General features: G+C 40.2%; 1 protein-coding gene across 4 annotated transcripts in view; it reads left to right on the top strand.

The window, feature by feature from the left end:
* Window positions 1–23,242, top strand: part of RAD51B (RAD51 paralog B) — a 458,657-nt gene that overhangs the window by 213,179 nt on the left and 222,236 nt on the right. The gene's annotated exons all lie outside the window — the stretch shown is intronic.

Genomic DNA, 23,242 nt, shown 5'->3' with positions numbered 1-23,242 from the left:
AACAATGATAATTCTGAATGAAGGTTTGCAAAGTAATATAATAATCTGAGCTTTCCCAGGTTGAAAAGAATGATCAGAATACCCTCAGCCAGGGACATATGCAGAGAAATTTGCTATTTAGAGTTCAGTTCATGTATAGACCCAAATGTCTGATGTAAAGCAATACTCGTCTTTCCTGCAAAGGCATGATAATAGCATGAAGACTTCCTACTTCCTATAATATGAGTATTTCCTCTCTTTCTTGTTGCACTTTCACATGCTTCTGGTCAGCCGATCTTTGCTCTGGCTGATCACAGACAGTTAACACAGGAAGAGCTTGGTGGCAAAATCCTCAACTAAGCAGTGGTTAAAAAACTTGACATTATTTCTGCAATTCATTTCAATGAACATAAGAAAGGAGTTGATGGTAGATTAAACAGAATGTTGAAGAGCAGCACATAAGTGTAATGCCTTAACACTGATTGATGTGTTTACTTCGTAATTTTGTCAAGAGGAGCTTGAGCAAAGCAGGCCCATTAAATCATTTTGGAATTGTGCTTGTGGCTTTTTTTGGCTCCATCCCTTGCCCAAATATCTCAGAAGTTTATTGCTTGAAAATCACTCCCTACCTCTGTCAGAAAGAATTGAAATTTGGTAACTAGATTTGGAAGAGGACAGCATAATTTTTCATCTTTATTATTTCCTTCTTGGCATGAAGATATGGCACATTGTCTCATTAAATGCTCTTGATCACAGTGCTTGTGCTTTTCTTTGGTCTTTAAAATTGCTCTGTATGAGCCACCTCTGAAAAGAAAGGCATAGCTGACTCTGAAGTGGAAGTAATAACAAATTGTGCTCTCAGTAATACTCTATTTTTTCCCTTGTGGTTAAAATACTTGAAAAGTAGAAAAAGTACAGAATAGTTCTAATCTTTCTGAATTTTCCTGCAAGTAAGAAAGATTCTCAGTGCTGTGTATGAGCCCTAGTTCGATAGTATTCTGAAATCAGGACTATGAAAGAAATAGAATTATGATTTTTGCAGGAGTTACTGCTTATTAGTGAAGCAATCGTGTTGTGTCTGAACTCTCTACTACCATTAGTTATCACCTTTTAACCCAAGAATGAGTTAAAATGTGTTGGTGCTTTTTGTGTATGTTTGGGTTTTTTGTTTCTCTCATTACTTGTTTTTAATTAAGGGTCTGAAGTAGTAAAATGTGCCAGCATGACACTTGTTGAATTGTAAACCTTTGTGTAGCCTCAGAACAAGACCAGTACAGACAGCAGCAGTGCAGGCTCCTTTGGTAATTCAAATTTTATCAAGGGATGCAGGGGTGAGAAACTTCTTTCCTTCTCTGCCTTTCCTCTTCTGTCAACTAACATTGGCACAGTATTTAGATGTGGTGTTGTGTAATAGGAGAGGATAGTGCATCTCCCCACTATATGGTTTTCTCCTGTCTTTCTTATCCATAATATGGCTGCTTTGGTTCTCCAGTTTGCTTCAATTTTAAGCCATGCTGTTTACCTGTGGGGGAAAAGTGGAATTTCAGTCATTCAACATTTGATTTCCATGTTTATTTTGCTGTCACAAGATACAGATGTGGCCAGAGCTTTTCTTTTTACATATCGAGGTGTTGACCAGTCCTGAGAAAGTTCCCCCCTAACTTACTTCATTTTGGCTATTGAAAAGCCTGAAAGCAGCAATACTTCAATCTTCTGACCATCTTGGGTACTTTAAGAATCCTAAATCAGTTCGTTTTCTAGGATTAGTATGATATTCATAATACTGCTATTTTACAACCATTGAATTTGCAGGAAAGAGTAGTTATGTGGGTAGCCCTAGTGCACAAAGTTGCAGAGGCAGGAATAGAGGCCAGATTCATGACTGGGTGGTTCTTACCTCATTCTTCCTTTTCACTCATCACCAGCTAAAGCTGAATTTGAACCAGTGACCTAGATGTGAAAGGACCTATAACACATTATTAGTCCTGTAAGCAACTCAGACCCTTGGTTTGTGTATGTCTAGTATGTTGTTTTAATCCTATCTGAAATCAGAGTCCCATCACTGTAAATGGTTTGCTAAAAGGGTAATCTTTCTTAGACAGAGGCAGAAATGAAAATTTCAAACTGAATGTGCTATTAGAAAGAAGTGGAATATTACAGTTGTTTTTGATTTTGCTTCTGATTGTGCTTTAGAAGGGAATTGCTTGGGTTATGTGTTAGATTAGGCAAGAAACCAAGGAAGCTGTTCGTCTGATGTGTGACAGAAAGTTAATTTGATGAACAAGCTGAAAGGACATTGTCAAGCTGTTTCAGGCTCAAAGCTTGTCTTCTGTAGAATTTTAATCTAGTGCATGAAAAGTTCTGTCCTAAAATTATGTTAGATTTTTATGAGAACATTAAAAGCTGTATAAAAGCAGCACTGGCTGTAAAATCCAACTGCTTATGTAGCAGTGTAAGAATTCTTGAATTGTTTGTTGGTATTTCTTATAGGAAATGTGTGTGTTCAGCTAAACTCCCAGATCTGTGTGTGCACACTTCTGCTTCAAGGCGGGAGGGTGGGGAGAAGAAAAAAAAAACATTAGTTTGCTACAAATTAAAGTGATGAATACAATACAAGAGTTTCTGTACCTGTGGGCAGAGTCCTTGCATTTATTTGGCCTTTAAATACTTGCCAGATTATTATCTGAAGGAGTATGCTAAACTAATAATATTTTTCTGCAGCTCTAAAATTCTCAGGCACGTTAGGCTGTCAGTTCTTCCCTAGGAACCAAACTGAGTTTTCACTTCTTAGCTACACTTTGTATATAGCCATCTCACAAATCCTGTCATCAGAGGGTTAGGCTGGAAGATGACATGAATACTGCTGTTTCACTTTATTCTTGCTTTGTGGAATAGCCTCTGTTGAGCTCTTCCAATCAAAGACAAATTGGAGATGCCTTAAAGTTACTTTAGATTTTAGAAATGGTCAGATAAGCCCAGGACTATGACTAAGCTTGAAAATGTGGCCTGAAGAATTAGTGCTTTATTATTTAAATGTGCAAAAAGTAGCCATTACCCCACTTAATTCAGCTTAGATCTAATTTTTATTTATTAAAAAAATTATTAATTTAGTAAAGTGAACAGTAGAAATGGAGTGCAAATGGAGTAGAAATGGCCACAGCAAAATATTTTGTATGAATGTCAATGGGTGTTCTTAAACAAGTTGTCCATGGCTGTGACTGTACTGTTTTTGTTATTTTTGCGAAGGTCACATGACTGGATTTTACCTGATACGAAGAGCTATTAGAAATTAATTCTAAGCCTGTGTGTTTGAATGCTGCTGGACAATGAAATTTGTGTATTTATTTCAATTGTGTGCTGTGAAGAGCTGGAACCGTGTGACCTACTTGCGGTCCCTTCTAGCCCACCAGTGCTTGTCCTATTCATAGATGTGCCAGCTGCAAGCTCTAACTTCCTGTCGAAAGCATCAAAGCCAGATTCCATCTTTTCTTGGAAGAAACTCAGGGACATGTTGGTATGAACAAGAAAAGCATCTCCTTCCCAGCATGCACAGCGTGACCAGCAGAAAAGAAGACTTCTGTCTCAGGCTTCTTCAGTCTTAGCTGGTGCTTTCAGTTATTTGTTTGGAAAAGTCAGAGTTATTTAGTGTTTAAAATTGTCTGTAAACTTGCACTGGCTGTTGGGAGGGCAGCATTCAGTCTTCTGCATTCACATTCATCAAGCTGTTTGTCAGAGGCTTGTATATTTCTAGTGCATAGTGTGAGCAATGAGTTTAGTCTGACCTTTTCATCTTTGTTGCCGTGATCTTGAATTCTTTTAAGCTGTTGAGCAGAAGCAGAGACTGGAAAAACTAAGCTACTATAATATCTCCCACCCACAGGATTTTCCTACTCTAGTTTAGGAGCAGAAGATTCAAAGCTGGAATCTTTGGCTTCTCTTCTCTGCTTTGCTCTTATCTCCTGTCAGGTTGTGGTTAATTTTATTCCTCAAGCCTCAGTTTAACGGGTTTTTTAACATGGGAATATATTTTTATTTTAATATCCCCATGTTAAATTTTTTTCTTTCTTAATAGTTCAAGATATTCCTATGGGGAAAATAATGAATTGACCTCCTGTTCACTCCAGAGTAAGACCAGTTCTGTAGTTATTACTTCTCTCCCTTTAAATTCCTTTTTCCAGTCCTGGTGCTGAATGGAGGGAAAACACTAAAGGAATTACCAAGAGAACTGAGGGACCCCGAGAGATCAGAGGCTGTTGGTTGGTTTTGGTTTGTTTATTTATTGACTTCTGTATATACTTAGACTTAAGGTTGTGCCTGCAGGTAACTTAAAAATAGAATATTCTGTGAGAACTCACACATACCTGTTTTGCAGGAACTGTGAACTTATGAATGAAACAGCTGTTAAACAAGTTTCTAAAACACTTCCTCCTTGTAGTTTTAAAGCTAATACAGAATAATGCATGTCCTAGTAAAGTGTACCAGCATGGTAGGAATTCAAATAGATTAGAAAGTATCATAACACTTTGACATGTTTTAGGCCTTTCTGAATGCTCTGAAAACCTATTGCAGGCTGGTTTACACAATTTTGCTTGAAAGAGAAGATCATCGTGGATCATTGAAACAGTGGTGTTAGTTAATTATAACAGGGTTTTTAACAGGACAATTCATAAATTCATATCCTATCTTTTTAATATGCATCCAGTCTGACACCCAAATATTTGGGAAATTGTTACGAACACCATCCCTCCCCCCCCCCCTTTTTTTTTGTTACCGTTATGGAATAATCTCTATGGAGATTATTAGGCCTGTTTATGAAACTCCAGAACCATGTGGCATGGTTTAAGAAAAATCATTTGACTGTAACCCCTTATGTAGACCCTATGAAGGTTAGTGAATTTTAGATGTGCCAAAAAGGCAAGCATTACAAATAACACTGGTAGTATTGCCAGAGTATTTGAAAGGTGAATTCCAACAAGTCCATACCTATGCATACTAAAGATTGAATTTCCCAGCTGAGACTGACGTGCAGGTGTGAACCCTGAAAACTAGAAAACATCCCTGAAAAGTTAATGGAGTTCCCTTCTTGTTTTAATGACTTACCAAGATAATGAACTGCTAAAATACATCTTTTGCCCTCTACAGTCATGTGTATGCATATGTCATACATATATGATGATATGGAGAAGTGTTAGTGAGATTTGCCTGTTTTCACTTTGATGTGAATTGCTACCTCTCACCTGGCAGTTTGGTTGCCCCTCAGACCAAAGGCCAACTTTTTTCAGTCTGTTCTGTCCTTGAGTTACTTCTTCAGCTTCAGACCCTTCATGAAAAAGATAGTTAGGTCCACATACACTGAAAGGTGAGAAAGAAGTTAAGCATCCTTAACCTAGAAGTCAGGATACTATGTAGCGCATCTTCTTCAGGATAGAATCATTGAATAGTTCAGGTTGGCAGGAACCTTCAAAGATCATCTAGTGCAATCCCCCTGCAATGAGCAGGAACATCTTCAACTAGGTCAGGTTGCCCAGAACCATGTCCAACCTGGCCTCGAATGTCTCCAGGGATGGCACATCCACCACCTCTCTGGGCAACCTGTGCCAGTGTTTTACCCCACTCATAAAAACTGTTTTCCTCATGCCCAGCCTGAATCTCCCCTCTTTTAGTTAAAAACCATTACTCCTTGTCCTATTGCAACTGGCCCTGCTAAAAAGTCTGTCCCCATCTTTCTTGTAGGCCCCGTTTAAGAACTGGAAGGCTGCAGTAATGTTTCTCCAGAGGCTTCTCTTCTTCAGGCTGAACAACCCCAACTTTCTCAGCCTTTCCTTGCAGGAGATGTGCTTCAGCCCTCTGACTATTTTTGTGGCAGTCATCTGCATCGTCTCCAACAGGTCTATATCTTTCCTGTACTGAGGACTCGAGCTGGACGCAGTACTCTAAGTAGGGTCTCACCAAAGGGAGATAAAACCATGATAAAACTCATCAGTGTATGTTGGAGAGGAAAAGGAGGCTCTTCAGAATATGTTTTTTTTTTCTTGTGCTTATACTGTATTCATGTTTCTGATAACTTTGTCCTCCTACGAGTAGTGAAGGCTGCACCCCAGTGCTTCAGTGAAAGATAAAAAGGCCCTTCTGGCTGTTGAGAAAGCCTGAAGGAAGTGCACCATCATTACAGGGCCTAGAACAAACGATATTAACCATTAGGGGAAATGATACTGTGATTGTTTCTGCATGATGCAGGGTTGCGGTGGTGTATGGAGCAGTTAGATTTCATGATAACAGTGGTCATGTCAGCCTGTACTAATTTTGTTGCTATATTTCAACAAGTGGGAAGTAGTGACATAATAACCTCCAGCCAAATTTTAACGGCTTTTTAATCAAATGGTAAATCTCTCAGTGAAAGTGTTACAGAGACTGTACATGTCTATGGAAGTTTCAGGCTAAATGACATATGCATAATAACTTGATCTGAACTATGAAAGGGTTGAAAACTGTCAGCAGAAGCATTCAAAGGCCTCTATGTATCAGTTTGCGAGAATCTCCATTCCTCATTTCCTAATTGCCACGATGATAGAATACAAAGTTTTACTGCTTTGTTGTGGTTTCTTTCTGAAGATATGATATGACTTACAATCATTAATCAACAATTTGTAATCCAAAAACCCTTCAGGTACATTTGCTGGGAATTGCTCATCTATACAATCAGAGGCTTGATAACAGAAGTGCTTAGAGTCATAGCTGAGTGGTGAGGAGTTACCACCTCTCAGCTGGTAAGTAACTACCTTCAGCTGAGAAAAAGTGCAACAGAGTATGTGTTGCACTTTCCAGTGCAAAGTAAAATGGGTTTTCATGAATCCTGCTACCCACACTGATTTATTCCTGTTTTCCTTTAACTGCATAAACTGAGAGTATACACGGGGCAGTCACCGAGTTTTGGTCAATGGCATATGGCTGTAAAGCATTGTAACAGTACTGCAACTGGTCATCTCCTTATGCCCAAAAATGTTTTAAAATAAGATTAACTCATATTTCAGTGTAGGTAGAGACTGTTCTCTTATATATTGGAATTTAGACTTTTGTTCACCATAAAAGTAGTATTAAGAGACCTTGTTAAATAATAAATTGAAGAATCATAGTAATTTCTTCTCCTTTGCCCTTGCTTTTCATCCTGTGGAGAACAGAAAAGCTCACCCTGCATTTTTACTGTGGTCCTGCAAATCCGTGGTTTAAATCAAAAACATGAGACATAGTTTGGGTCTGAAATCTTTCTGCAGCCCTACATTATACCCCAGTGTTGGTGGAACTGCTCCGGTCTAACTCATCTTTCAAATTACAAATGTAAAAAATTAATTTAGGAGTAGTAAAGAGCTAAACACCATTTGTCCCCATGCGCAACGCCAATTAAATTCTGTCTTAACTTCCTGTGTGTTATTCTTAAATCTGTACAAACAAATTGAGGAAATAAGGCTGAGGAAAAAAATATTAATAGAATCTTTGTCATTCAGTAGCATTCAGTCCCATTTCTTCTGGAGTTTATAGTACCAGTGGTGGATCTCTCTTGATAGTGGGAGGGATCCAGAAGGATTTCTATGCATTGGAAAAATGTCAGTGTGGAATTATATTTGGCTTGTGCCATTACACAAAGCATATGGGTCACCTGCAGAACTTGAACCGGTTAGGAATGACCCTAGGTACAGGTGTTATGGCAAAAGGGAAAGCAAGGCCAAGAGGAAAGAGGATAATTTCAGAGTCTGATGCTTATGTTCTTGTTGCAATTCCAGCTGGGTTTCCTCTGGGTTTACTGCAGGATGTTTGAAAAAGTGACTCCTTGTTAATCTCAGGCAGCCTCTATGATTGATGATTCCCCTTTAATTGTAAAAAGAGCACATTGGTGTTTCTTCTCAGTTTGTGTGTATTTCCTGCTTTATTATTTTTATAATGATTTATTTTCTTAAACGATGGAAGCTTTATAACCTCTTAGCCTTCTTTGGAGGTTGAAGCTTGCTGCTCTGGCATGTGAATGAACTTCTTCCTGGTGATGGTCTGCTTCTAAAATGTTACATTCAAACCCAAACATAACATGATAATAAAAAGACAATATATGGTTGGTGTGTTGTCACTTAATTTACTGAAAATAGGCAGCTTGAGTATGAGCAGATTTTGCATGCTCCAGATGGGCAAAATTCATCTAATTGAGATTCTGCTTGTCTTCTCATAAGATCAGTTATACTGAAAAATGAAGGAGCATTCAGAGGAGAGTAACCCAAGTGGTCAAAGTACAGTACAGAAAAATGGATGAAGAAATGGTAGAAAGAGAAATGCCTGGAGCTTAAAACTAAAGGGAGGCTTTGTTTATATTGATTTCTACTCTACTAAAACGTCCTGCCGTTGCTCCAGTATCCCATGCAATCTGCAGTCTAAAGAAGATTGTTGCCTGAGCTGGTGCTTAACTAGGTACATCTCTCCTTCTGGGGAAGGGTATAAAAGACAGTGGCTGAAATATGAATATCCCCACTGTTAACAATGGAAAATTTTTCTGGACAAAGCAAACCCCGAAGCAGATGCTACTACTGGGTAAGCAGCCCTGATTCTTTGGGAGTAATTTGCACCAGTATGATACCTGGCAGGGGAGCTGTTTGAGGCTGGCACATGGATCTCTAAGGGAGTAGTTTGGTCACATTTTAGCTGAATATCAGGAAGTTGTTTCTGAGCATGAAATCTGTTAGACCAGCTGTTCCCAAATGGTTACTGTTTGTGCTGCTGTTTCTGGTGGTGAGCTCATCCCAGCCGAGCCTACGACCCTAAATACTAACATAAACAATCACATCTCTGTCAGGCCTGTGACCCTATTCTGTGCGGCTGTGACCCTGCTGGAGGTTACAACCCCTGCTTTGGGAATTGGTGGGATAGACTGTCAGATAGTTCTGCTGGGGAAGCGCTGATATGCCCCATCCAGGCCAGGATCATCACAACAAATGCCTTCAGATCTCACAGTAATTTGTAGGCCCCTGCCACCAGTTTGAGAGTGCAGCCTTTTAGAGCTGACATGTCACTTTGGTACATCAGGAACATCTCAGAGATCAAAAGGTCATAGTCCTCCCACGCTGCCTCAGTCTTTCTTCATGGACTCTTCGTCTTAGTTCTCTGTCAGTTGGCTGGCACCAAGTCCCGGCTCCCTCAAGGTGCAGCTGGTTCAGCCACTGCTGGATATGTACCAGCTGCAACTTCTGCCTCTCTGCCTCTCCATCTTGTTGCTTCTCCCAGGCCACCCTTTCCAAAATGGTTCTGCCTGAACTCTGCTTGCCTTAATGCAGGGATTGATAACTGTCTGTCTCTGCTGAAATAATTAAAAGTTAGATTCAAAGTAACTAAAAGCTGTATAGGACAGTGCTAGTGGAGGTGGGGTAAGTCTTCCCCTGTATTTTATAAAACTAATTCTTTTACTCATATAGATAAGAGAACAATCTTACAGATGTGGGAAGCTGATGGAGAAATAAAGAAAAGGTGGCCTCATGTGGTTGCTGCTGTGGTCTGCAAAGCCTAGGGTCTTTGATGGGCATGCAGACAGCCTTTTAAATATAAAATGCCATTACGTTTGTCCTAATTAGAGGTCAAATTTTTAAGCTTTGCTCTGCTGCAATCTTAGAGTTTATAAGCAGTAACAAAAATAGATTTCAAATTTGGTTTTTTGAAAGCATTGACTGTCAAAATGTAAAATAGTAACATTTTAATAGCTAACTGATTTACTAGTCCAAGGCCATTGACTTCATAATTTACAGTCATGGAATTTGGACTGTGTCATCACTACATGAATCTGACAAGGGGCGGAGCCTGCAACAGATGATCTTTTTTTTTCTTCTTCTTTGTCAATAGATCCTGAAAATTGCCAGTGGTGGTAGAAAGGAGAGAGAAGGAGACTATGCATAAAAATATGACAGTTACTTATCATTTGGATAAAAAACTGTATTGTATAAAATTAGCCTGAATTCAGCCTGTGCAAGACTTGTTTCAGGGCTGTATGTAGAGTGCTTTATTTGGAGATGTTGCTGAGCTGGTTTTCTGTCAGGCAGGTCCCCAGAAAACATTCATCTGGGGATGAGAACAGCGAAGTCAAGCTGTGGAGAGTGGAAGCCATGCAATGAAATAAAGTTAGAAAATCTTATGGTTTAGGTTGCTTGCTGTACGTGCCTCTCCTAAATGAAAAAATTGTTTGAACTTTTGTATCTGTAACTTGATCATCCCTTAAACACTAATTACATGTCAGAAAATGGAGCATGAAGTCTCCTCTGTCTGTCCAGGTTGGATATGGTGCACAAAGGAGCATATCCGATTCATAGTACCTCTTAGGTAATCAGATTAGTATCTCCTGAACTGAATTTACTTTTTTGATACTGAGTCTTTCATATGCCATGTCTCACATATCACGTTCTCTTGAAGCTCTGTGGCTTTTCAGTAATTTCCTTGAAATCTATATGTGGTATGTCTGCACTCTTTTGAGCTGTTCTTGGGACATGTGTCAATTAAATATGTTTCTGGCATTCTTTTAATGGCATAGTTTCCCTGGAGTCAAAACCCGTGCCAAAACTCATGAAATCATTTGTTTAATTGAAAAGCAAAAGGGTATGGAACTACAATTTCAGGCTTCAACAGCTATGCCCCTCTAGCTTTGAAGGAAAGGAAACAAATCTTAGTGTCTTACACACAAAATAAATGCATTCTTGAGTTCTTAAAATATTTGATTTCATCCAATTTTTCACTTCCCTTGCTTATCTTTTCATATTAATTCTTTTTTTTACATGGTAGATTTTCAACTTCTTATCAAATTTCATTGTTGGTTTTGCTGATAACCAATCTGAATCCAAAATTGTATTTTAATTGGTTGGAGCTTTTGGCTCTAGGGCATTCTGGAAATGTATACCATATAGGAGTTGACTACTGTTTTTTTCAAATATATTGAGAGTAGAGCTACATAAATTCCCATATTTTACCAGATCCCTCCAGTGAGATTCATTCTGTGTCTCAAGTATCTCTTGGCTGGCATCTGCAGTGGTGTTTTCATTGAGATTTTGAAGCAAGTCTGCAGTGATCTTCAGTTGCAGCATGTTTGTTCTTTATGTGGAGGGGTTTTAATGTGCACCAACTAGAGACCTTTTGTAGGAACTGACTGTGGTAACTTGTGGTTACTCAGCTCAGGTAATGCTTGATCACAAGAAACGACAGCATGCATTTCAGCAGGATATCCTAGTTGGCAGGATTTGATAAACTCATTTGTGCTGAAGCCTGAGCTGCCATGTTTTTCAGTTACTGTTGTTTATGCTAGGAAATAGGACGTTCTGCCTGCCCTTGGCCTATAGTCACATCTCACCTGCAGTGAGATATGCTCTGAGTACCAAATTCCTGGGTCCAGTCATCTGCTGCTGAATGATCTTTCGTAAGTCCCATACATCTTGCTGTCCTTCTTGCTGTTCCCCCTGTTTTTAACTTTAAACTGATGATGTTCTATTTTAAGAGTTGAAACAGTGGCTGTTGTGTTTGAGAGTTAGTGAATGCTGTTAAATTGGTACCCACTGGATACTGGTACCCACTGAAAGACAAGCAATTAGGAAGATAGATCTGCAATTTTTTTTTAGTTTGTAAGTCTGTAAACCTTTTCCTGTTAGTGTTCAGTAGGAATGAAGTTTAGGATAAACTTCAGTGCCTTCAAGCTAATATTGAGCCTGTCAGTGGACAAATCTTAAGAGGAAAAGTTCATAGTGGATTCAGCTTAAATGCCAAAAACCTCATGATCCTTCGAGCTTCTAGTTTGTTCTGATAACTGTTCAACCGCTATAACACAAACTAGCGAAGACTGGTCACATTATAATTCTCCAGGTTAGTATGAGGTGTAACTCTGAACCACATGGGATCAAGTGCTTCACATCCCTAGAGTTCATTGTCTTGGTTTATGGTCAACAGCTGCCCAGTTCTCCATTTCCTGAGGGTGCATCTGCTGCTTAGTCACCCCTGTGATGGTCATGTGCGCTAGCGTGAAATGAGCTGTTGGGATCCAGAGGGTTCCAGCAGCAGATGAGTCACAGAGGCAGAGAGGTCAGCACAGGGTAATTTTTCTAGTATTTACCATGCACGGCATAGATATTTCCTGACGTGAACCTGCCTTCTGTTAAAATGAAATGTCTTTTTGTCTGGGTTGGAAGATCCTATGGGTGAGAGGAGGCTGTATCACCTTCATACCATTCTGACTCTGTAGAAGACTAGGAAAACTTACTTTAATGAGCTGTGGGTTTCCCTTAGGTAGGGATACCTTGCTTTCCTCGCTTGTTATAAGAAAGTATTTGTGTCTAGCTGGCTGAATAGTAATCATGAGCAAGTCAAATGGCACATAATGGGGCAGCTCAGCCCGTGCAATTTAGGGCAGTTTTGAGTTCAGCCCAGGATTTGGTTGTTGTTCTTTTATATCTATATTTAAAATGGTAGAAATTCACCTGCAGTTTGATGAAGTTTTGAATTGTATGCGTTTCAAATAAATAAATGAATATCACTTGCTGTGTCTCTAAAGCTATGGATTTTCAGTGCATTTCAATGTGTTAATGTTTTTCTTATTTTGATTGTGCTGAAAATTTTTGTGACAACTGTGGTTTTAACAAAAAACACATTTTATCAGAAGTGACATGTTCTGTGGAGATGTGTTTGTGCTGATAAAATAAAAATTCTCAAGATGAGAGAGATGACGAGGTTAATCAAAACTAGATACATGCTACACAAAATATCAAGGTTATTGTCTGTGTGTTTCTTTTTTTTTCTCTCTCTCACCATTCTTGTACCCTCCCACCCAAAAAATGTTTTGCAAGGTTTTCCTTTTGCTAAACCAGAGAAGAACTAAAACAAAAATAAAACTGTTTACCTGTTGGCCCTGCTTCTTAGCTACATCTGAAATTATGGTGTTTGTCTTACGTTTTGCACTGGTACCTGTGGTAGTGGCGTGCCATATTCTAAATCACTGCCATAAACAATTGCGTGCCAGTGGTTGCCTTGCACGTAGTGGTGAGCAATCCCTACGCTCAATGGTGCCATTGAAAATGTTTGAGAGCTTGCTGCCCAGTTTCAGCAGCTTAATTGCTAATGATGTGTTATTGCTTCAGAATTTAATAGCTGTTTCTGGTTACGATAAAGTTGATTTAAACCTGCAAGCTTTTTAAAACGTAATTTGTGCTTCCTCTTTGCAGTGTGGTTTCCTCCTTTGGTAGCTTCAAAACATTGTGGTCTGGGATGTTGGGTGAGATGACATGTCCTATTTACACTCGATTGGAAAAGACTGCGTCATGGGCACTTGAAGCTCTATGGGGTTTTCTTAGTTCAGATGCTCAGATGTGGCTTCCTGTCATCACCTGATTACTTACTTTGAATGCTAGAATGGTCTTGCTAACTTCAGTATTGTTGTCTTAAACTTAAGAAGATGACAGGCATAGATTTCAATGTTATCTCTGTGTGCTTTTTGTTGTGGAGTGAGCACAGTGATGATCAAAATATTACATGGCATGCTCCATCATAGTTAACCTCAGAAGAAAGGCTAGATTGCTTCTACTGCCCTTCCAGTTTTCTCTCCATTTCCAGAACCCCAATTCCATACATGAAATCATGCTGTTGTTGACACATAGGCCTTTCAAATATTAGATCAGGGCCTAACTATCCCAACCCATGTCAGTTAAAAAAGACTGGAGGGCCTAAAAGGAAAAATCTCTTTTAGCCCTTAGTCTTGTAGAATCATGCAGTGCCCTGGCTGGTGCTGGACAGTATAGACTCTTCAGGCCAGGGATTATGCCTTTACTCTCTAAGGTTTTATAGCCCTGAGCATCTGGTTACTATTAGGGAATAGAATAAAGGATGATAATTTTCTTTGGCCATTTTTATCTTCATCTCACTTGACCAGGTAGTGGCAACAGAGGGGTTATTAATACAGTATCCTATTAATATTATAATCCCATTAGTATCATCCTGTTTATTAATATAGGATATTAATAATATCCTATTAATATTATTAATACAGTATCCTGTCCAATCTGCCCTGTCTCCAAGTGACACTAGAGATGTCCTGTTCTCACAAGTTCTGGAGTCAGAATGTTTGTAGCAGAACAAATAGGCAAGGAAACAAAACATAAAATGTTAATCCAAATCTCTTAAACCACCAGCCACTTAAAATGCCCATGCCATGCTTTCCTGCCATTTCCCAAATCCTTGCAAAGGAAAGCATTAAAGCAGCCATATGGTAGGTGTATTTAATTGGAGGGCTCTCAGTCAGCTTCTAATCTGACAGAACTACAGTGTCATTCACTGTTTATCCTCAAAATTTTAGCAGAAATGTGTCAAACACTGCTCAGCAGGCTTGGCTGCAGCCTACCTATTGGAAAGCAGCTGGTGATTTGATTATTCAGGTTCTGGAGTCTATGTTGAGACGGCTTAAAGACCATTAAGTTTTTCTGTTTTGTTCTGGCTTTTGGTCAATTTTTTTGTTTTAGAAAATCAAGCCTTTAGGAATCAGGCCTTTGCCATTAGGATTCTGGATAAACTCAAGTACTAAAAACATTTTCCTGTATTTTTTTGTCTTTTAAAAGGAACTTTACTTTCTTCCCTTATCCTTTCTTTTTCTTTCAATGACAGTCATTAGTATCACTTCCATGTTCCTTTATGTTTCCTTCTGCATTTTTCTGCTTGTCTGTTTCTTTCTTTTCATCCACACTCTGACTACAGGTTGCCCAGAGCAGTTGTGCCATCTACATTATTGGCAGTTTTCAAAACCTGGGCAGACAAATACCTGAGTAACCTGCTCAGTAACATTATAGCTGTCCCAGCTTTGGGTAGGAGGTGCAGCTAGAGACCTCCTGAGGTTTCTTCCAACTTGAAGTATCCTGTGAGCCTATGATGCTACTTATTTGGTCTGTTTTGTACTTTTTCTTGCTTACTATCATTTTCTGAATATTCTCTTCTTTGTTATGCCATGTTTGTTATTCCTATTTATTGATCTGTATGCATGGTTACACATTTTTATGAATCTCTAACATGTATTTGATATATTAACTAGGGGCTCTTTCGAAAGACAGGCATCTTACTCTCCTAGTAGCTAACTCCTTAACTATAAATCTACTTATTTTGTTGCTGTTAAATGTGCTGATGGTTTGAAGATTATCCTTTCTGCCAGCTCAGGTTTGTAAATATTTAATGAATTTTGAGATGGAATAGAATCATAAAATCACAGAATAGTTAGGGTTGGAAAGGACCTTAAGATCATCTAGTTCCAACCCCCCTGCCATGGGCAGGGACACCTCACACTAAACCATGTCACCCAAGGCTCTGTCCAACCTGGTCTTGAACACTGCCAGGGATGGAGCATTCACAGCTTCCCTGGGCAACCCATTCCAGTGCCTCACCACCCATACAGTAAAGAACTTCCTCCTTATATCCAATCTAAACTTCCCCTGTTTAAGTTTTAACCTGTTACGCCTTGTCTTATCACTGCAGTCCCTAATGAAGAGTCCCTCTCCAGCATCCCTGTAGGCCCCCTTCAGATACTGGAAGGCTGCTATGAGGTCTCCACTCAGCCTTCTCTTCTCCAGGCTGAACAGCCCCAACTTCCTCAGCCTATTTTCATATGGGAGGTGCTCCAGTCCCTTGATCATCCTCATGGCCCTCCTCTGGACTTGCTCCAACAGTTCCATGTCCTTTTTATGTTGAGGACACCAGAACTGCACACAGTACTCCAGGTGAGGTCTCACAAGAGCAGAGTAGAGGGGCAGGATCACCTCCTTCGACCTGCTGGTCCACCCTCCTTTTGATGCAGCCCAGGATACGGTTGGCTTTCTGGGCTGCAAGCGCACATTGAAGCCAGCTCATGTTCATTTTCTCATCAACCAACACCCCCAAGTCCTTCTCCGCAGGGCTGCTCTGAATCTCTTCTCTGCCCAACCTGTAGCTGTGCCTGGGATTGCTCCGACCCAGGTGTAGGACCTTGCACTTGGCATGGTTAAACTTCATGAGGTTGGCATCAGCCCACCTCACAAGCGTGTCGACGTCCCTCTGAATGGCATTCCTTCCCTCCAGCGTATCAACCGAACCACACAGCTTGGTGTCATCGGCAAACTTGCTGAGGGCGCACTCAATCCCACTGTCCATGTCACCGACAAAGATGTTGAACAAGACCCTGAAAACAGGAGAAGAAAAATACTTTCTATTCTGGAGCCCTCTGGCTGATTTTAGATTATTTTGAACAGAACTTGAAGAAACTGTTTTGGATTTTTCTTGTTGGTTGTTTTTTTTTTGTTTGTTTTGGGTTTGGGTTTTTTTGTTTTTTCTTTCAAAATTCTGAACTCTGCACATAGGATAATTCTGTTCCTCTAGAGATGAGCAATGGCTTTTTTTAATGGAAAAACTACTTTTATTGGTATTCTTCACCTAGTGATTAATAGCATACATCCAGACATAGGACATCATGAATTTTGGCCTAATGAGAACTTTGGCCTGCTAAATCTCTTACAGTACACATCCCCTCATAACTCTTAGTCCTCCCCTCTCATTAATCCCAGGATAACATTGAACTACCAGTAAGTCATAGCCCTCAAATGCTGACATTCCTTGAAAAAGTAACTGGGTGTAACGTCAGTGATGAACTTACTGTAACTAACCAGACGTAACCAAGGTGTGTTTAAAGAGAGTGTTTTAAATCCCACCTCATGGTCAACATTAACGTTTTCCTAACACCTAATATAGACTAGATGAAAAGAATTTTGGTGCTTCCAGGATATTGACACAAACAACTGTGCCTTCTACTTACACTTGTAGTTAGGAAAATATTTGCTAATAACAGACTACTTTTTAAATAGATTTTAGTGTTACTGTAAGGCAGCAAGCTGAGAGCTTGGCAATTCATGGTCTCTTTCCTCTTGTCCTTGGACCATCGAGCACAAACAGTAGTGGCACAAGCTGTTCTGCTGGCTTATCGGTGTATTTCAGCTTTGATCTGGAGACTCCACATCCAGTTAATAAGCATGGAAATTGAGGCTCGTATTTAGTCCTTTGCTGAATTTCTAAAGCTGTTGTGAAGGTCATTGATCATGCAGATACTGCAGTTTGTAGTGGAACTGGTAAGTTGGCAAATTCATTTTTCATCAGACTGTAGCAACTGTCTGATGGTGATGACATCGAGCTAGTACTGACCTGTACTCGATCCAAAACAGCGACCTAAAGGTGAAACATAATTTCTCCCAGAGCCAGTCAGTTTCTTGACTTGGGCCAAACTAGTGACCAAGCAGTGAAAACTGTATCTTACTGCATGGCCAAAGACTGAGTCAGACTCCAAGCACCTATAGTTGATAGACCTCAAGTTTTTGAGCTTTAATGCACTTAGGCAGAAACTGCTTGAAGAAGTTGCAGCCAGAAGCTGGCTAATAGTCCTAATTTTCTGATCATCTCGTTCTAATAGTTCCCACCTGTAGGTACTCTGTGATTCTGGACTTAAAGCCCTGTGTATTATGCAGGTATACATATGTGCATGGATGTGTTCATACCAAGCTATTTTGTTACTTCTATTAATTTCCTTGTTAGTGAAGAAGGAGTGTGTGTGTAAACAAAGGCTTTTGCTCTCGTCCAGACTGTTCTTCCAGCAGCAGACACTGGTAATCTTGCATCCAAGCACACACAGCTTGGTGTCATCGGCAAACTTGCTGAGGACACACTCAATCCCACTGTCCATGTCAGCGACAAAGATGTTGAACAAGACCGGTCCCAACACAGATCCCTGAGGGACACCACTCATTACTGGTCTCCAGCCGGACATTGAGCCATTGACCACAACTCTTTGGGAGCGGCCATCCAGCCAGTTCTTTATCCACCGAGTGGTCCATCCATCAAATTGATGTCTCTTCAATTTAGAGACAAGGATGTTGTGCAGGACACTGTCGAATGCTTTGCACAAGTCCAGGTAGATGACATCAACTGCTCTACCCCTGTCCATCAGTTCCGTAGCCCCATCATAGAAGGCCACCAGATTGGTCAGGCAGGATTTCCCCTTAGTGAAGCCATGCTGGCTGTCACCAAGCACCTTGTTGATTTTCATGTGCCTTAGCATGCCTTCCAGGAGAATCTGCTCCAAGATTTTGCCAGGCACAGAGGTGAGACTGACTGGTCTGTAATTCCCCGGGTCATCCATTTTCCCCTTCTTGAAAATGGGGGTTATATTTCCCTTTTTTCCAGTCATCGGGAACTTCACTTGACTGCCATGATTTCTCAAATATGATGGCCAGCGGCTTCGCAACTTCATTCTCCAGCTCCTTCAGGACCCGTAGATGGATCTCATCAGGACCGATGGACTTGTGCACGTTCAGATTTTTAAGATGGTCTTGAACCAGATCCTCTCCTACAGTGGGCACAAGGTCTTCATTCTCATTATATTTTCATGCTTGTGCAACCGACATTGCGAAAAGGAGCAAATGAAAAGATAATGTAACATAGTGTTTAGTTTGGCCTTTGGCTTTTACAGATAAATATCTGATGGACCTTAGCTGGACAGGGTAAGTTCATGTGTTACACTCGTCCTGACTGTGTTTTCATTTCCAAGATACAATCTGTTCCCTTAGAATGAAAGTTCCAATCCGCACTGAAGGTGACAGTAAATGCTTGTGACTAAAAACGATTAATAAAATGGGTGTGTAGATTCCCCAAGAAGTCTGAACTGGTTCAGCTATGAGTACATACAAGAATGCTGGGATACTAGGATGAAGGAACACTTTCTGTTGAAATACCAGCAGCAGCTAATAACTTTTTCAAAGATTATTTATCACGTGTGAATTTAGTGCTGTGGAATGGTGCCAGATCTGTTCTCTTGGTGTGGTGGTTTCCCAGGCAGTTCCCAAGATGGACAGCAGGACCAAAGGTTTTCCACTTTTTGACTCAAGAGCATACTCTCGTGCAACTTTTATGGGATATCTTCATGGCTGAATGGATTATTCCATTTATCTCCTTGTCTGGTTTTTATCTCCTTTTTAAAGATTATCCATACTTCTGTGTAGCTCTACTCCAACCCAATAAAAGCAATGTAAGTGAGAGGAAAGAATGCAAGTTTGTGCATACAGCGTAAGAAGCAGCCTTAAACAGTGACCCAGAGATTATCACGGGGTGGGAAAGTAGTTGAAACTTCCTCAGTCTTGTTCATCAGTTCTGGCAAAGAGTCTCTCGATGGAATCCTGATACGCTTTAGCAGGATTGCCAAGTAGAAAGGAGGAATGCTGTTTATTACTGTAGCCATGACTGGTAAACTTATGCTAGAATTTGTGTCCAATTCTGATTCTCAGAGTTTGGGGAGAACATGAAAATAATACTTGGGGAGAGTTCAGAAGAGGACCACAAAAACCACTCCATGTTGTAGAAAGGCTTTTTCTACGTAAGGCTTCAGGAGTTTGGTGAAAATGCAAGATTGCAGAAGTACTTATGCTTGGAATTGCTGTTTGTCAGTTCAGTCATCTTAGCTGTGTGAGCAAACATGTAAGAGGGTGCAGTGACCCAAAGAAGTGGTAAACTTAGCAGATACAACTTACTAGCAGCATACGTGACAGTTTTGGGGTGACTCATCTGTGAAGCTGGTACACTAGTTACTGATACATTTAAGACCACATAAAACATCTGTATAGAAACAATCTGTAACCCAGCTTCTTGGAGTGCAGGCCAGTCTAGATGCACACAGAAAACTGTTCTGCTTGTCTCTACTGCCATGATTTTACTGCAAAGGAAAATGGGACTGGAAAATGAAAGGCCAGCTAAATGCAGTCCGTTTTATAGAGAAAGGCACAAACCTTTTCTGCACTGTAATATTTGCATTTATGAATAGCTTTGTCAGAACCTGGCAAAGAAATGCATCTGTGAAAGAAATTAAGATCTGAAGTCATCCTAAGGCATGAGAGAAAGTGCATACTTAGAACTCTGCACTTCACCAACAATATTTATAGGAGTTTTTCTAGAAGTTTTCTTGGAAAACTCTTCTTTCATTTTTCTAGGCATTATGCCTAAGGAAGAATTTATTCATGCTCACTCTCAGCATGGGAGAGTACTGCATGCAGTGACATGTAAGCTTGGTGAGGTGTGCAAAATAGCCTTGTGTACCTATGCTTTCTTTTTGAAATGTGCCTTCATGGAATTTACAGGAATTTGAGAACAGGAATGGATGACTGCAGGTTACAATTTCCAAATACATGAAGCTGAATTTTCATAAAAACAGTTTTGTACTGTGTTGTGGAAGAGCTTACCTTCCTTTTTTACTGACTCTACAGGCAGAAGTTTTCATAGCCTCTCACTGGACACAGCTTTTCCTGGCCACATGCTGCTCAGTCCTTTGTGGAGATCAAAAGCATAGAAAAGCTCCTTTGAGCTGTGGCCAGTCATATTTACAAAAACCCCCGCAATCATTCACTGAGATGCTGGATGGCTCAGGAAGCTCTGCATGTTTGCCATTGCACTGGATGCAGAGTGCTCAGATTAAATCTGTGGATCAGATTTGAAAGACATGGGGTAAGGTATGACTGCTGCCCTGTTCTTGTGGGGAATATTAGAGTTGTTGAATATTGTTGAATATTGGAGATGTTGATTGCTGTCAGTGCTATTATGCAAGTTGTTCATTTGTGATATACAGACATCAAAAATATGTCCAAAGTAATACCTGCTTCCAAATCATGAGGGATTTCTGCATAGTACTGAGGCAATCAGTGACTTCCACAGCAATCAGTAAAAGTGTTAACCAGTGCTCTCTGGTTCTGTATGGTTTAGTGGTTTTAGCTCATTGGTGTGAAAAACACTGATCTGATACAGGACAAGGTCCTGATGAGTTTAGCCACTTACATAAAGTGGCATTTTATTCCTTTTTGGTTGTTTGACTATCTGTAAGTTATAAAAAGTCACTTTTTTGAGGACCAAGTTCAGGTTAAGCAGAGGCATAGTTGCAGTGGAATAAACCTTCTGCATGCATCAGTAAATACTATGTGAATAACAAGTGTGGGCCAGCATCTCTCATCAGTCTCAAGAGCCTGATCAGTTACAGGAGGAGGAGGACCAAGAATGGGTGACCTGGATTTGCCTGTACAAGTCCTTTGAAGAAGTGGTGGCTGCTGTAAATACCTTGACAATAAGAGCAGTGATGATGAAATCTGCTGCTGTAACCATGGCTTTTGAAATATTTACTCTTCATCAGGGACTGTAGTGGTAGGACAAGGGGTAACAGGTTCAAACTTAAACAGGGGAAGTTCACGTTAGGTATGAGGAGGTTCTTTACTGTGAGGGTGGCGAGGCACTGGAACAGACTGCCCAGAGAAGTGGTAAATACGCCATTCCTGACAGTGTTCAAGGCCAGGTTGGACAGAGCCTTGGGCAACATGGTCCGGTGTAAGGCATACCTGCCCATGGCAGGGGGGTTGGAGCTAGATGATCTTAAGATCTTTTCAAACCCAAACCATTCTATGATTCTATGATTTACCAATATGTGAGTGCCCTGATGCCCTAGTAAGGTTGACTGGCAGCCTAGAACCAGCAGGACTGGGCTGGCAGCCTGGAAGGTGATTTTCAGGGTAAAAGAAGGATTTGTCTTTGACATAGTAAGGTAGCATCCTGCTTCTAATGGACAGAGGATATAATGAAGATGTGTTTATGAGACGGGAACAGTGATTTTGGAAATGCCTGTGCAGGTTAAGCTGTCTCAATGGGCTACAGAGTTAACTATAGTATAAATGTGTAAATAAATGACAGCAGCTGGGGTTGTATGTACTCAAAAGAGTAAGTTCCCATCTTATTAAGGTTAAAAGCTTTAGGACTAGATGAAGATCTTCTAGTCAAAGCCCAAATGCACAAACATCTTTTAGAACAGGTAAACTCTGGTATACACCTATAGATGATAATTTTGTAATACAATTCACAAATTGACATATTCCTTGAAATCTCCATTTAAGAGTTGGCTCTGGTTATTTGAAAGTAGAATGTTATGTTGGTTTCTGGCTGATTTGACAGAATTTGGAGGTGTATAATAGACATCTGTGTATTCTCCCATATTATGTCATGTCATGATAGCACAAGGAATGTTTTTACCATGAAACTGCCGTTAAAGGTAACAGAAATGAGCCTTGAATCCTGCTTGTGAGCTGCAGAAATACCCCATCAGGATCTCACTTGATGATCCATGGCTTTTGATAAGACTATTTACAGAAGTGGAACCTTTTCAAATGAAGCACTGAAGTGAGTAAAACAAAAGATGGCAAGTATAAGCCACAGGAGAGACTCTCTGGATTTGTTTTTCCTTTGAGTGACCAGATTTTATGTGTTTTGTATTAATAAGATGGAGCCTAAGGGAAGGTACTAAAAGGGAGAGGAAATTTTTGAAGTTGCTTCCCCTAGTTCACTCTGAGAAAGCACAGTGCAGTCCTTATGGTCTCTGCACAAGTGTTTATACTTTCTGATTTGTATAAGAACAGCTTTCTGCTTGAAGAATTTTTTTTTTCCTTTCTGAATCAAAGTTAAATACCAGGTACAGTGTTGTTAACCTTTAAAATGTTGCATGAACGTGAATGAAGATGTCTGTTTTGGGAAGGCAAGGTTCTTACTTGTCAAGTGTTACCGTATTGTGGGGTTTTATTCCCAGTAAGAACCTCATAATAGAAGACCCATCAAGCTTACCCACCAGGAGGAAGTAAAGGATCACAGATGAGAAGAGATGAAGGGATCCCCCTCTGTCCACTCAAGAGAAGCTGGGTCCTTCTTCTTCACCACTTCTTTCCCAACATGACCAAGCCCTGCGATGTTTGTAAGTTAGATTCAATTCAGATTAAAAGTTACCTTTCCTGTGATTTTTATGCCTTCAGAAGAAAGAAGTAATCTGTCTTGCAAATGGCATGTTCTCACTACATCTGGCAAGAAGGTGTGAGAGTCAGCAAACAGTGGCTGTCGCTTGTGTCTTACTGTGAATTAGCATCTAATTTTTGGATTTGCTTTCCTGTTATCGGCCAAAACTCTCTTGTGTAGCTTCAGTTCCTCCAGAAATAACTGTCTCTCCTGAGTATCTCGTGGTGAAGTGGTAGTTTCAACTTCCTTTTGACTGAGTTCCCACTCAAAGTATAATGGATCTTTCTGTTCTTTTTGATTGCTGCTCTCTCTGCTCATCTTCATACTCTTTTATTACTGAAATTACAGAAGTCGATATATTTCCCAGTACATGTAATGGTCTCCTCCATGTCTGGGAGGATAGTTT

This window comes from Pezoporus wallicus, unplaced genomic scaffold, assembly GCF_028554395.1.
Source record: "Pezoporus wallicus isolate ANWC-B61680 ecotype Strahan unplaced genomic scaffold, APGP_CSIRO_Pwel_v1 contig_5418, whole genome shotgun sequence".
Lineage (NCBI taxonomy): Eukaryota > Metazoa > Chordata > Aves > Psittaciformes > Psittacidae > Pezoporus > Pezoporus wallicus.
Note: the sequence above shows the minus strand (reverse complement) of the source record. Positions and strands in the feature narration are given on the sequence as shown.